Genomic DNA, 15,404 nt, shown 5'->3' with positions numbered 1-15,404 from the left:
ACAAATGTACTTTTTTTGGATAGAAGATTTGAGTCCTTCTTCTGGACCGTTTACCTCTCGTGTTCCCTAGCATGCCTTTTCTGTTCTCTCTTTTGGAAACACCACTGATCCTTTGCTTTCCATGTGAGTCATCTTCCCCACAAGGCTTTTTGCATCTTTGTTTGTGGTTTGTGTTGCATGATTTTGTCAAATTCGTGTTTCCAGGTTTTTGTTGCTTTGAATGTGCTTTCTGTCTCTGTGATGTTGTGTTTTTCTCTTCTACTTGTTCCTAAACTCTGTCAGCTTGCCTTTCATCTCTCTTTTGTCTCAGAGCCTCTTCCTTAAAACTGACATAGATCTCAGCTGAAGTCAGGTTTTCAGTGCATCGTGTCTAGTTTCTTTGGATCACGGGGAACTCATTTGATCTTTCCCTTTTCTTCTCTGCGCCACGTCTCTTTGGAAGTGTGTTATTCGTCTTTTACTTAGATTCCTTTCCTCCTTGTTTGTTTTCTGGCTGTATCCATGCAGAGGTTTTATGCTGGTTCCTTTCTGTTTATCACTCAGCTAAAATGGGCTCAGCTACTAGTTGGAAAAAAATAGTGTGGGTAGGAGCACACATCATAACATCATAGTCAACCCAGCTTTTTCTTGGGTCATGACTCCCTCCAGGTCGGTGCCCAAGAAGGAATTGGAGAGATGGTCACAGAAACAAAATGGCAAGCCAGTTGTTACCGCCTCCTCCCGCTCCAGCTCCTGGGCTGTGACCGTGCCCTTCACTGAGTTAGGACACCAGGGGACGCACATGTTTGGGGTGGAGGGAATTACAAATGGGGGTGGAGAAGGGTTCAGAGTTCTGTTTTGGCCACTGATTTGACATGCTTACTTTTCACTACGAAGAGGTCCCAATAAGAGTTGAATTTAAGAATTATTTCTTTGATAATTTTCTTCTTTCCATTTTCTTTGCTTTTCTCTTTCTGGTTTTCTTCTGCAGAATTTCTAAGTTGATCTGATTTTCTTATCTTTTCTCTCCTGTTTTCCCTTTTCCTTTTTTTCTCTCTTAATTTCTTCTTACTCTTCTGTGAATTTTTTAAATTCATGCTATCATATTTTTAATCTCCAAGCATTCTCCTTGCAGCTCTGCACTGGAAGGTGCGGTGTGCCAACAGCCGGCCCCCAACCTACCCTCCCTTCTCCCTCTTCCCTCACCTGGCTTACCGTGGACCGTCTCTCATGCTTACATATGTCCACCCCCCAACACACACAAATAGCCCCCCTTGGCCACGCTGTAGGCTTGGAGGTGCTCCTCCAACCACATAGCCCACCTGGGGGAGATGGACCAGCACTGGTCCCGGAAGTGCATGGGGGTCATTTGGATGGGGACTTCCAAGATTCTAGGAACTAGAGTCTCATCCACAAGAAAGGGGGCACAGGCTCTGACGGGCATATCAACTAGACTTTTGGACCCTTTGACCCTCTGGGAATGGACATGGCGAGAGGAAGCCCACAGAGATGTGACCCAGAGGACTCAGAGAGTGGGCTGGCTCGCGGCATCTTAGGAGACTTTTTGTCTGGGACAAAACAAGAAAACTCTTCCCCATCCTAAGCCTGGCTCAAAGAAACAAATTTTCACAAAGATCTTGTAGGTCCCAATCTTATAGTACCTGCTAGACCCCTCTCAATTTGTCCCCATGTGCCATCACTGTAGTAACACACATCTTCCAAGGGACAGAACCATCCAGAAGGCTTTTTTAGGGGGCTCATCTTCCATTTGAACATGCTGTGCTCTACAGCACAGCCACTGAAGTCTTGGTCTCCCAGAGTGTATTCTTCTGTCTTCTGGATGCCTGATGTCTATACATCAAAATTCCAAGTTATACTGACATATATTCTAGTTAGATTTACTCTAGGGTTCTCAGCCTTCAGGATTTCATGAAATAGTACTTTTAATTTCAGGTTAAATCAAGGACTGACACTGGGTTGTCAGCTTAAACAAAAAAAAAAACAAAACAAAACAAAACAGAGTAACACCAACCAAATTGCCATCCGCCTCTCACAACGATTCCATTAGAAAACGCCTGTCAAATGGCAAAAAGACACAGCATGCTCTCAGCATAAAGGGTATTCCTTTAAGTTGAATAAGCATAGCTTCATGAAAAACTCATTACATTTCCTTTATTTTTCACATTCGCCTTAGACCAGGGAACACTCGATTCTTTCTTCACTTTTTCCACATAGACCAATGTTTGGAAATTACTTCTCTAAGGCAAATAACGTAAAAAAATTAAAGAGCCATTATGTTAACAGAGTCTTTCCCAGATTCCTTGCGTGATGGTGGGAGCATACAGAGAAAACGGGGAAGGGCTGATTTCAGAAGTCTGCCTTTGTTCTCAGTGCCTCAGACGGACCCCTGATACTGGCAGGTATTTTGCCTTCAACTTTGTTTCCAAGTGCTTCTGACCCAGATAGTCTAGACTGTACGGTCTTCTTGAACGACAAGGTTTTGGGTTTGGATTAGATTTTGGTTTTGGTTTTGGTTTTCACCTTCTTGTCTCCAAGGTGAAAAAAGCTCTAAAGTGCACTTCCACCTTTCCTTAACAGAAATCTTCTTTGCAGGGCCTGCCTCTCCCTGCCCAACCCGGCACCAAGCTCACTGTGCCTCCCTGCCTTCGCTCATGCTTCATCCCCTGCCGGCAAGTCCCTCCCTCCCCGCAGCCCCACCACGGTCCCCTCTCCAAGAAGCCACAGGAACCTTCCATTTAGCCATCCCCACTCACTTCTCAACCACCTCCCGCCATTCTCAAATTCATCCAAGTGTGTCCACCGCAGGAAAGCTAACGTCTCCATCACACACTGTCATAGACGTGGCAGCTTTACTTCCTCTAGAACAGCGGCATGCTTCAGGGGCCAGGGTGGGGCTGACCCTCGCCCCCCAGGACCTGGGCAGGGCTGGGCTGACCCAGCTCAGATAACAGCCAGTGACTTGGAGCCTCAGACAAGAGTGTAGCTCAACCTTGTTGGCACAGTGGGGACTGGACTGAGATGTATCCACTGTCCCGCCTTACCCTGCTTGGAGGCAACTCGGTCACTTTAATCCATTTGCGTTTCTGCAAATTCTCTGGTCACGTTCCAAGCACTGCCAATGCCATGTCTCTAAACATGACAGTCCCGGGGCTGGATTAAGGTTTTATGAGTCTCTTTGTAAAACAGAGTAAGAGATTCAGTGTGAAATTTCTCTCCTTTTTTAAAGTCCCCCCTTCTCCTCAGCTGCCATCAGTTATACCAACCCTGGCCCCAGCTGGCTTCCACTCTGTGATTCGCAAGTTCAAGTCAATGTTGCTTTTTTCTGAAACAGATGGGATGAGCTGATCTCCCTTCCCATCCAGTGTCACTACTGGATTGGGTTACTGGTCCCATTTTTCTTGGCATTCAGGCGTCGAGGAGGCTTTCTAAATGGAATGTGTTTCCCTCCCCAAAGCAAGCAAGACTCAAAACATAAGCTGCTCGAATGAGAACGTGACAGGCGGCCAACTAGTCTTGCTTGCCCGGAACGTGCCCGGTTTTACACTGAAAATCTCATCTGGGAAACCCTGAGCCCTGGGCAAACTCAGATGGTCGCTTGCCCTAGAACCAAGGTTTGCTACAGAATCATCAAATGTTAGATCCCGGAGTGCTCTGAGCCCTGGATCCGAGGATTTCCAAATGAGCTGCAGAAGCCTTATTTCCAATGAAAACTTACATGAGAAGTCGTGTAAGCAAACAAATACACTGGACAGCCTCCGTTGGACAGAGGACAGGACCCTGCAGCCACGGTACCTCTTCTCTGTGCTCCTGGAAGGCCTGGTCTCCTCTGACATCATCCAACCCCCACCCAACCTGACTCATCCAAACCGCAGCCCTGGGAGAGATTTTGCAGTGACTTTGATTAATCATCATGGATAAGAACCTGCAGCCCCAGGAGGGAAATGCCTCCCTAAGACCACATGGTTGGCAACCGTAGGGCTCGGACTAGAACTCTGGCCAAAGAGGCGGGGAGACATGCCATCCCACATCCTCTGGCAGCACCCCCTTCACCCTCCCACGCTTTTGCTTTCTAAATTTGAAACAATCCCAAGTTTTCCAAACCCAGTGTCTTTGAGACACACTCATACCACCTGGGCTGGCTATTTAAGGTAGGCCAGCTGCCCACTAGTAGGGCTTCTGACTGGAAATGCAGGGCAGGGGGGTGTGGCTTCCCGTCTGTGCTGGGCCATCCGCGCACAGCACTCCAAGATTAACACTGACCTTCGTCAAAAGGCCAAGGGAATTTATAAGCGTCTGCTAACACCTGGTATCCAATCCTCATGTTCTTACCACACAAAGCCTCCGTGTGCTGGTGGGTCTCTTCTCCCTGCACATCAGAAGTGGCCAGGCTCCTAACTTGTCCCAAATCTACTAACCTTCAGAAACTTGGATTCTGCTCCCCAGCCAGCCGTCCAGAGCCTCCAAAATGAAACATGGCCTGCCTCTGAGATTTGGGGAGGAAGAGGCAGTCCTGCCCATCTCTAATCCGTCATTATGCTGGCATTCTGCCACAGAATCCATCAGCAGGGAGGGGCCCACGGTGTGAGCGCCCCCCTCCGGCTTCCAGCTACAGCCACTCCAGGGCAAGAGCAGGTTTCCGTGGAAACATGCGTTCAAGGCTGAACACCTGCTCAGCCCCTCTGAGCTACCTGCCTGTCTGTCCCCTCCCCTTCTCCACCCAGAGACCTGCTGTCCCGTTTGGGGCTCGACTAGGCTAATGATGGCTCCCTGTCCAAAGTGTTTAGTGGTAAAACTGAGGCAGATTACAATTTTCAAGAGCTTATTTGAGCATCCACCAATTCAGATCAGGCAGTGCCAAACCAAAGGTGCTTAGGAACGCTCCAGGACGGGGGTCGAGAGAGGATTTTATGTGGAAGAGGCAGAAGCAACGCCAGGAAATTATGTGGTTGGCTGTAGCTGAAGTGGCTGCCTTATTTGGGAAAGCCTGGTTGGCTGTTTGTGACCTACTCTTCTGAAGTTTCACTTTCTCTGATTTGAGTGCATTGATTCCAACTTAGGTTTTGGTTGGTGTACGTAGGGGTGTCAGAGCCCCCTAGGCCAACGGCCTCCTTGTGTACTTACTTTAACTTTAGTGACACAACCCTTTTATTCTCCACTCTAACCTACCAGCTGGGCAGGACCTGTGAGCATATGTCATGGTAAAATCATTGTCGACTCCCCTTGGCACTTTCCTGCTAACAGAGGCTCTCAGAGATTTCATTTTATGATCACAACAACCCTGGGAAACAAGTTTTAGTGTTATGTAGGTGGGAAATTGGGGTTCTGAGCTGCCCAAGCACCTCCTCTTGCTTACGTGCGCCAGCCACCATCACCCCATTCTCTTTCTAGTCTGAAGGCAACCTCTGACATGGCACAGTCCCCATGTCACCTGTCACCCCAGCAGGGTCTGGGTCCCCGGGGTCCCCACTCGATGAGTGACTCAAGCAGGAAAGGGAGAAATCTGTGCCCACTCCCCTTGCCCCACACCCACGGTCAAACTGTGGCTTCTTACCACTCCAGGCTTCCTTTCCAAGAGGATCCAAGCTCCTGCCAGGGATTCCATTCTGTTGAGACACCGAGTTCATGGGTCATTCTAGTGCTTTCCCACTTGCAGGGGAATCATACTGGAAATGCAGGCTGAGTCAGCAAGAAATAATCCCTGAGGACCAAGGAGGGGCTCAGGAGGCCCGGGTTCAATCCCCAGCCCTGCCAAGGGGCTGGCTACCTGGGGCAAGTCGCTGCACCGCCAGGCCTGTTTCCTCCTTGTGGAATGAAGGAACCAGACAGTCATCTCCAGCTTTATGCTCCTAGACAGTTTTGTTTTGTTTTTGTTTTTTGTAATTAACGTTTCAACTGATTACATGGGTCAGAGGAAACCAAACAGGATGAAGATGACGAAGACAAAAAGGTTTTGTATTGGAATCCACACAATGCACACATCCTAGGATCATTCCATAAGGAAACGCCTGTTAAATATTGTCAGACGCAGCAGAGGGGCCAGCCCATGGGGTTGAAGCAGAGAGGGGAGCAGGAGCTGCTCCCATTGACCTTGCTGGAAAGAACGGCCTGCCCGCAAAGAAGTGGGCTGGGAAGGGGGCCTTCAGGAACCTCAGGAGCAAACACTGGTCTGGAGGAGTAAGCCAGATGAAGGGATTTGTGCAGAGTCCAGTTTCTTGTGCTGCGACCCAAATGGAGGACACATGTGTACCCCTGGCATCACTGCTGCCTCTGGCCCATCCATGCCCTAGCCATCTGCAGCCCACACCTGACTGAGAACACACAGCCTGGGCCCCTGGGAGGGCAGTGAGGAGGCTTTGTGATTCCCAGCAGTTCTCAGCTGCCTTGCATATCTCTGGGGGCTTCTAGAATGATCCAGACACATATATAATTTCAGTTTCCTTACTTTACCAGCCTGGGACTGAAACCCAACCTCTAAGCATTTAAAATAAACAAGAGGAAAACTCAATACCCGTTCCTTCCATAGCACATTGGGACAAGAGCTTTGCAGTTTAAAATCTCCTACAAAGAAAATACAGCGTAACGTGCTGATGGGAAAGCCATCCTAGATCCAGAAAGCCAAGTGTCGCCCACTCTGCCTGCAGGTGGACAAAGCTCAGGCAAAGAAGGTTTCTGACTGGCAAGTGGGTCAGCTCAGTTCTGGCTGCCCCCACCCCACCTTAGTATATTGAGGTCACCGAAAGTTTCAAGTGGAAAAACAGTATATTCCAGAGCTTAAGAAAATGTTATCTGTCATCTATATACATATGTATCTATTGACCACAGGTTATATAACAGTTATTCTTTTAAGCACTTCTCAACTACTAGCTCATTTCGTCCCATTTTACAGATGAGAAAATCAAGGTATGGAGAGCCAAAATCACTTTGTTCCCAAATGGTGGAGTTGAGCCAGGAGTTGAGCCCAGGCTGGTCTAGAAGGCAGGCTCCTAACCTCTGTGCCGGGCTGTCTAGGCAGGAACAAGCCTGGAACTGAGGGTGCTCAGCAGGCTTGGGGTTGGCTAAGTGACCAAACTAGCTGGCCCTAAAAGGGCAGCAGGATGAGGGAGGGGGCCAGCCCTCTCAAAAGACCTCCGCCCAGAGCCCCAGCCCCTAAGAGACAGGTCAGACAGGACCAGTGGTAGAATAGGGCAGGGCACTCTAGAACGGGAGAGGTCTGGCTGAGAACTCCCAGAGATTTTCTCATTGATGGGGAGCAAGTTGAATCCTGGGGTGGGGGTTGCCAGCTGAGAGCTGGGCCTTTGGAGGGAGTCAGAATCAGGCATCCACCATCTCCCCCAAAGCTGCCCTCTCTCACTTGGAGTCATCTCCACTCCATTTCCAGGGCCAGCCTGCCCTCTGCTGGGCCTGTCCGGGACCTGAAAACAGAGCCGGCATCTTCAGATGGGGTTCTCAGAGGCCCCTTTTAGGAAAACTGGGAGCGACAATTCACAAAGTCAATAACAGAATATTGCTTTTTATATGTTTATAATCCATTCTAACCACTTATTTTGACCCAGAACTTTTTGTTTGTATTCTACTTGTCAAGAAAATCACTGCTTGAATTGTATAAAATGTGTGAGTGGCCTATTTTTGTCACAGCTGGGGCCATGGAGGGGGGTGTTCAGGGGCAGGGGGTAAAAGGCTGAGCTCCAGCCCCCCCCCCCACATCCTAGCATGTCGGGTCCATTCAAGTGTACGTGGAACATAGGAGCATTGCTCTATTTCACAAGTCAGATCCCCTTGCCGACCCGCTGGCAGGTCCTCCCCTGGGACCTTGTGATGCAAGACTGGATCAGGGGCCAGAGACCATTGGGAATTTGACACTCATGTACCCAACATACTACCACCCTGGTCCATGATCCAGAACTGCCGTGTACATGTGGGGCCTCTAGCCACATGTCACTGTTTAAGTTTCAATTGATTAAAATAAAATGAAATTTAAAATCCAGCTGCTCAGTAGAAACCTGTGGACAGTGGCTACGGGAAGCACAAAGGACATTTCCATCACGGCAGGAAATCCTGTTGAACAGCACTGCTCACTACCCGTCAGGGAACCAGAGACAAGGATCCCGGCCTGCTTGGGGTCTCCTGCCCCCTCCCAGTCCGTCCTCCGACGGCAGGCAAGGGATTCTTCCTAAAGCAGAAATCAGCCGGCATACACCTTTGCCCTAACTCTCCCATTGACTATGCTGGTGACCAGAAAATAATCAATTTCCGCCCATGGCCGACCAGGTCTCATGTTCACCCTATATTCAGCACCATGTACTGAGCACACAACGCACGCAAGCACTGATCTGGGAATTTTCGAGAGGAGATACCAAGGAGCAAAGCGGCAGATCTTGTCGCCATAGAGCTATCTAGTGCGAGGTGGGGAAACCAGAAGCGTCACTTAAGAAGTAAATGATATTCCAGAACACAATGCAACATACAGATGATGTATTATAGAATTGGACACTTGAAACCTATATAATTTTACTAAGCAATGTCACTTCAATACATTTAATAAAAATTTTAAAAACTTTTTTAGCAAAAAAGAAAAGTAGATGATCATTGGCTAGAAGATGGAAAGTGCGGTGACAAAAAGAAGCAGAGCAGGGGAATGAAGTTAGCCTCACTAGTGGGTGACGCGAGTGTTCCAGTCAGGGGGTCAGCCAGGTGGGGACAGCCCCCGGGTTTGAGGAGTGACCGGGGGCTGTGAGACTGGGACAAGGGAGCAAGGGGAGATGACAGGACACCAGGCCGGAGTGAATGAGAGCAGCCGTGCAGGGCCTTAGGGCCTCAAGAGGGACTTGGCGTCCATCTGAGCAGTGGGGGGGGGGGGGGTCTCAGCAGGTGACAGCTCCCAGCTCACATTTGAAAGACTCCATCCATCTTGTCACCACTTGTAAACAGACTGGGATGGGTGCTGAAGACAGAGACTACTGGCGAGAGGGTGGTGGAGGCATCGTTTGGGGAGCAATGTGGAGATGGTGGGCGGCCATCGAGCCTGGACTTAGTGGAAGGACGCGACCGCAGGGTCCTGGGCCAGAAGGCGTGGGGTGGGAGAGCAGAACTGAGGACGGCTCCCAGCTGGGGGCCTGAGCCATGGCAGGATGGAGGTACCTGAGTGAGGAAGGTGGTGTGCAGGCAGGTTTTCAGGGGGTGGTGAAGGTCAGGAGTGTGAGCTGAACTGTTCACTAGACATCCCCGCAGAGGGGGTCAGGGGACACACAGGTGGCTGAATACATGAGTGCGAACTCGGGAGGGAAGTCTGAACTAGAGGCATAAACCGTAGGTTAGAAAGTGGGCCCGGGGCATGTCCTCTCCTCTCTCTCCTGTCTCACCCTCAGTCTGGCCACTCAGGCCTCTTTCACCTGCAAATGAGCAAGCTCATTTCCTGCCCTGGCCTCCTGTCCCGGAATGCTCTCCCATGTTGCCCTGTCTCACGCTTTCCATAGCACTTAGCAGCCCTTGAAATGACCTCAGTTGCTTCTCTGTTGTCCAGCCTCCCTTGGCACAGTGCCAGCTCCTTGAGGACAGATGCTCGTCTTGCTCTGGGCTGTGTCCCCAGCACTAGAGCAGTCCCAGGCCCCTGTGGGCTCTCAGTATCTGAACACTGCTGGCCTCTCGGCCCTGGCCCCCTTTGACCACCTGCTGCTCTTCTACCAAAGCATCCCAGAGGTAACGTGGACCCCACTGCAAGGTGCGGGGACTCAGATGGCCACTGCTGCTCTTGGGGACCCTAATGAACAGGAACATTCTTCCTGAACCCTGTAGGATCAGCCCCGGAGCCTCGGGGTACAAGACACACACACAGACACACTCACACACACTCCTTCTTTCTCCTCCCTTTCCCCTTCCTGGCCTGAGGGCTTCTAGGCAGGGAGACTGGGAAAGCCTGGAAATCCAGCTCTACCTGACTGTGTACTTTTAAAAACGTACTGCAGTTACATTAAGTATGATGATGAATTTGATTTATGCTGAGCAGTGACTCTGCCACTTCGTTTTAAGCAGTGGGACCATTGAAGGACACAATCAGAAGCTGTAAGCTTGGCTCTTAGAAGAATCCTGTCCTGATTCCTGAGCCAATCCCAAGAATCTCTCCAATGGTCAGGAAAACACTGAAAAATGCTAAGCACAATAGGAACAGTAGAAATGTATAAAAATACACGGGCGTGGAGGGGTGATAACAATTTCCCCTTTTGTTCTGAATTTCACTGCGCATTGATGGCCAGGAGGAAGGATCCCCTTGGCAGGGGTCCGCGCTCCGGCGTGGGGCGGGGGGGGGGGGGGGGGGGGGGGGGGGGGGGGAGAGCGCCCCCTGGAGGAGGCTGGGCCGCGTGCTTCCGGGAGTCTGAGGCCGGTTCTCTAACCGAGGGGTGCTCAGGCTGGAGGTCGGAGTGTTGCTTCAACTCCATTGGAATGGATGGTCAAATCGTTTGTATGCTATTTTAAAATTATGAATGAATGTCCTCTAATTCCTAGGCTAGGAGCGGGGTGGGGAGGGTGGAGGACAGAGGGGAAGGGGTCTTCTGCTTGACCACCCCCTCAGCCCGCCCCACCACCAGAGCCACAGTGGCAGGGACAGGGGACCAGCTGACTCGGCAAGGTGGGCTGGGCACGCTCCCCACCATCAGTTGCCAGGAGGGAGGTGTCTTGGTTACAGACCTCACCCCGTTTCCCTGCTGTTCTGCAGTGACTCTCAGCCTTGAACAACAGAGGAATGAACTGTGGGTACACTTACATGTGGAATTTTTTTCAATAAACATATAGTGGGCCCTTCGTATCCCGTATCCCCGGGTTTGGCATCCACAGATTCAACCAGCCACGGATCGAAACAAGTATTTTCGATCCCTGATTGGGAGTCTGCAGATGCAGAGGGCCGACTGTATGCACCGCTCTACACCATTTTCTGTACAGGGATTGGGCATCGGGGGACTTGGGGGGGATCCTGGACCCTATCCCTCGTGGGTGCTGAGGGACTGTAGCTAAGTTTTGAGGGAGTCAAAAATGATTCACGGATTTTCAACGGGGCGAAGGGTCGTTGCCTTTAAGTCCTGTTGTTTAAGAGTCAACTGTACACATTAGGAGCTTTCCACCAAGTTCTTGGCCCTCTGAACACAGTTGGGGCCGCGCAGATTTCTCCTCCAGGTGTCTGATGGGAAGTTGCAGGCAACAAGCAGGGGGCGCTCTCTCTCCTGTGCTCTCAGGGACCAGGCTTGTCCTGCAGACACTACAGGTGCCCCCAACCTTGGGGTCTGCAGAGACCTCACCCCTCGTCAAATGACCCACAATTCAGGTGAGAAGGATCCAGCAGAGGGGCACAATGGGAGTCCCTGGCTCCCAACTTTCCTGCTCGCCCTGCAATTCTGGCCCACCAGGCCAAATGGGGGGACAGGGACTGAGGGGGGTCCAAAAAGCAGGACTTTCAGTGCTGAAATCAGGAAAACCCTGGGTAAAACAGGACAAATCGGTCACCCTAAAGCCAACCCCACTTCTGGTCACCCCAACTGTAACTCTCCAGAGATTTTTCCTTATCTTGTTCTCTCTTTGCGTGACTTTTTATGGATCTTGCTATATTCTACTGGGACAGGAATGAGCTTTTGATTCTTATAAGCCCAGAGTTGCTTATAAATTCCTAATTCTGAGCCAGGAGTGCTCCAAATAGGCTGCTGGCACCAGGCCCATTCAATTCCTTCACGTGCAAGGATTCTGCAGACAGTGAAGGCCAAAGAGGTCCGTACCTTCTTCCTGGGTGTTTGGCAAGCTGTCAGCTATGCTTCTTTTGACTACATCAAGCCATGTCATCTTTCACCTGTTGTCTTTTGTTGGCTGATGCACTTGAAGTTAACATGCTTAGTTCATGAAGCTACTTTCCCTCCTCAAGTTCTGCGGTCACATCTTCCTCAGCCCACTCCTCCAGGGAGGCCTGCTCCTTGCCATCTGGCTTTGCCTTATCTGGAAGGGAAGTTACTATTGATGAAGGAAACATTTTTGCATATTCTTCTGAATCTTTTGTGTATTCCTAGGCCAGAGCCCTTGAAGTTAAAAGCCAGAAATGTGCCACCTTCATACTTTGTTTCACTTGTGGCCTGCCCCTAGTTAATGAGGTTCTCTCAACTAGCAATCCAATGAAAGCATTTTGTGGAGTTAGAAGGAGCCCATCGGTGCATTTTTTCACAGGTCATCCTGCAGAAGTGACACAAGTAGGTCCTGACCTGTCTGTCCTCCTGGCTAATGGAATGATTTCTGTGTCTTCTGCTCCCTGAAAGAGACTGCATGCATTGATGCCCTGTTCCTCACCTTTCCTGTACCCGCTCCCTTTGTCACAGGCAAAGGGGACAGGAAGAGGTCAGGTCTGCCCCATTAGACTAGGTCAGGCAGGATGAGTACCTGCGGCCACATGGAGGTCCCAGACCACAGTGTGTCTAAACTAAGGCAGGACAGGTACTGTTAGCATAAGAAACCCTGGAAAGGGGGTGGGGCAGCCCCCTGCACCCACTGCACGCCCCCACCCCCTCACATCTAGGAAAGGATTGGCCAGAGGACAGGCGTGGCAGAGCCTGTCTGCATAGGGCTAAAAGGCCACAGAAATGGGGCCTGGGGCCAGGAGGGCCATTTGCAGGGAAGAGGGAAGGGAGCCCTGGAAAGAGAGGGAGAAGGCAAGGCAAGGAAGGGCGAAAATGGAGCTCTGCAGGTCTCTAGGCAGAAGCTGCAAGCCCAGGCCTTCCCCATCACCTACACCCCCACCTCCAAGACCCCCTGCAGTGGGTGATGGCTCCCTCTGAGCCCTCCTGGCAGCACAGTCCTAGGGGGCTGCATGAGGCCAAAGCATAGGTCGGCTCAGGACAGGGTGTTTGAGGGGTAGGTTGGTTGGCAAGGGCTGGGGAGGGGAGGCATCCTCGGTGGAAGGACCAAGGTAGGGAGGGGTTGGGGAGGAGGTGTCTGGACCACTACCTGTCCCAAAGGGGCCAAAGGATCTCAGCTCAGCCCATCAGGAGCAGTGTTCTGGAGGCACCAGATGGAGCCACGGGAGCACGGGACAGGGAGTCAGGCGGGCTCCCAGCTCTGCGACAGCCTCCCCTTCCTTGCGGCACTATGGGCACCATCATGCCTTTCCTGAGGGCCATCTCCGTTGAGATGGCGGGGTGGGATCAACCTGGAGACCAGGAAACACACAGGGCTACCTCAGGGGGCTGCCACAACCACCCCTTCCCTCCACTTCCTGCGCCTTCAGAACAACGCTTCTGATTGGCTGAACTGAGACCTTAGTCCTTCCACCCCTTGGGCGCTGTCTTACTGGGGTTACTCTTGGTCCTTGGGTGCGCTTGAGAGGTGAGTGAGAAGACAGGGGATCAAGCGGGCCGTCCAGATGGGTGATGGGCATCCTCCAGGGTAGCCCTCAGAGAGGTGAGTTAAGGCTTCCTGGCTGCAGTGCCTGAGCGAGCCACACGGGGGCAGCGCAAGGCTGCGCTTTGATGCCTCTTGCTAGCAGGGTATCCTAGAAGTGAGGAGAAGGGGTTGCCACTCCCGCCCCACCCCTTTCTGCGCCGCTTTTCTACACACCTCCTCTGATAAATGCCTTAGGAACTTAAGCAGTTTGGGGAAAGTGACAGGTTTTCAAAGGGCAATAAAAAGATAGGCAGATCTGAAAGCGCCCTTGCAATCCTCTAGGCCTCCACCCTGGTCATTAGCTGGGGAAACTGAAGCTCCAAGAAGTTAAATCACTTTGCCCAGTGTCATCTCGCAACCTGGCTTTCAGGTCAGTTCTCTCCCGGCTCCCACTGCCTTCCTGTTGAGAACATCACTCCACTGCTGGGTATGGGGATAGGGGTCCCCAGAATTTGCTGTCTGGATGGGAGATGGAAACACAGAAAGGACTACAGAGTCAGGTAGAAAGGAATCAATGCCACAGTAGATGGTAAAGGGACTAAGAAGGGGGAGAGACCTCCTCGTACAGGTCAAGAGGTGGGAGGGAGGGTACAATCTGGGAGCCCATCGCGGTGGAGGTGACACTTGAACTTGGCCTTGGGGTGGGATAAGAAGCTGACTTCATTGACCAGTGGGGAGGGTGGGCACTCCTGGTGGAGTAATGGCTTGGGCAAAAACAGGGAGGCAGAAACTTCGGAGCATAGGTGAGGCATGTGTTCTCTTAGGGGAAGCAGGAAATTAGAGGTCAGATTGAGACGTTTGTCCACATCCTGAGATCCATGCAGGATGCCTAGATTCTGTTTTTAAAATTGGGGCTGGCTGGCTTTGGAATTTTCCTGAATTCCATTACGTTGAAAGTACAGAAAATGGCGGTTCTCCAGATTAGCTCATGAGGAAGTAGGAGTAAACAAATGGTCTCCATGGCGACTATGGGGCCTAATTTGGGATGTCTAGCTGCCCTTCTGAGATCTGGAGGCCAGCCCGGAGGAGGAAAGTGGCCACTCCCCATTCCTTGACCATGACTCGAACCCCCAGTGGTGGCAGGAGCTGCTGGCCACAGGGGGCCCCTTACTAATTCCAGAACTGGCTATTTAGGGGGCAGCCAGGGCCCCAGGTTCTGAGAAAGCCTCCCACTGTGAGGTGCAAGGGCTCATGGAGCATCCAGTCCCACCTGCTCAATCTCCCAAAATGTCAGAAGCTCCTCCTGAGAGCCAGCTGCACACTCGGCTCAGCTTCCTGCCCACTAGGTGGGTGCAGGCCACAGGGATGCAGTGAGGTGGCAGCGGAGGCCAGGAGTGAGTCTTGGCCCCAGCAGCCCTTGCCAGGCTGGGCACTCAGTGGGATGCAGATAAGGTGGGGAGCTGTCCAGATCTGTTCTGCTGCTTCCACAAAGGAATGGCCTTGACGATGCCACCTGGCCCTGCCCTCAGCCCCCTGTGTCTGTGTCAGCCTCCCAGCCCAGACTGTCTGGAAGGCACCTCGCCTACCAGGCTCCACCTGAGGCGCTGCCCTCTCCACCCGGCCCCTTGGAGGCTCAGGCTTCAGGAACTAAGAGGTGAGAAGAATAGGGTAAGACAGGCCACCAACCAGACCTGAGATCAAGGACCAACTCTGCTCCTTAGTAGCGGGGTTTCTGGGCTCCTTATTTGGCCCCTCTGAGCCTCTTTCCATACCTGTATAATGGCAGAGCCACACTATAGAACCTTTTTTCTAGGGTGGTGGTGAGAATCCAAGAAGACACACGAAGGCGCACGTAGCACAGGGCCAGGCTCTCAACACGAGCTCAATAAATAGCTGGCACCACTGTCACTCCTGTCACCACGTTTTACCATAGATGGCCTCTTATCCAGCCTCCCCAGATGTCCGTCTCCTTGTTCCCTGAACACCCTGGCTGATGCCCAGGGCATGCTCAATGCTCTTGGCAAAATACCCTCAAGTTGATTGTATATTTACAATAA

This window comes from Rhinolophus sinicus, chromosome 15 (genome assembly GCF_057876585.1).
Source record: "Rhinolophus sinicus isolate RSI-liver-muscle chromosome 15, RSI-T2T, whole genome shotgun sequence".
In the NCBI taxonomy this organism is placed as follows: Eukaryota; Metazoa; Chordata; class Mammalia; order Chiroptera; family Rhinolophidae; genus Rhinolophus; species Rhinolophus sinicus.
The sequence above is the reverse complement of the archived record's forward strand: the minus strand, read 5'-3'. Positions refer to the sequence as shown.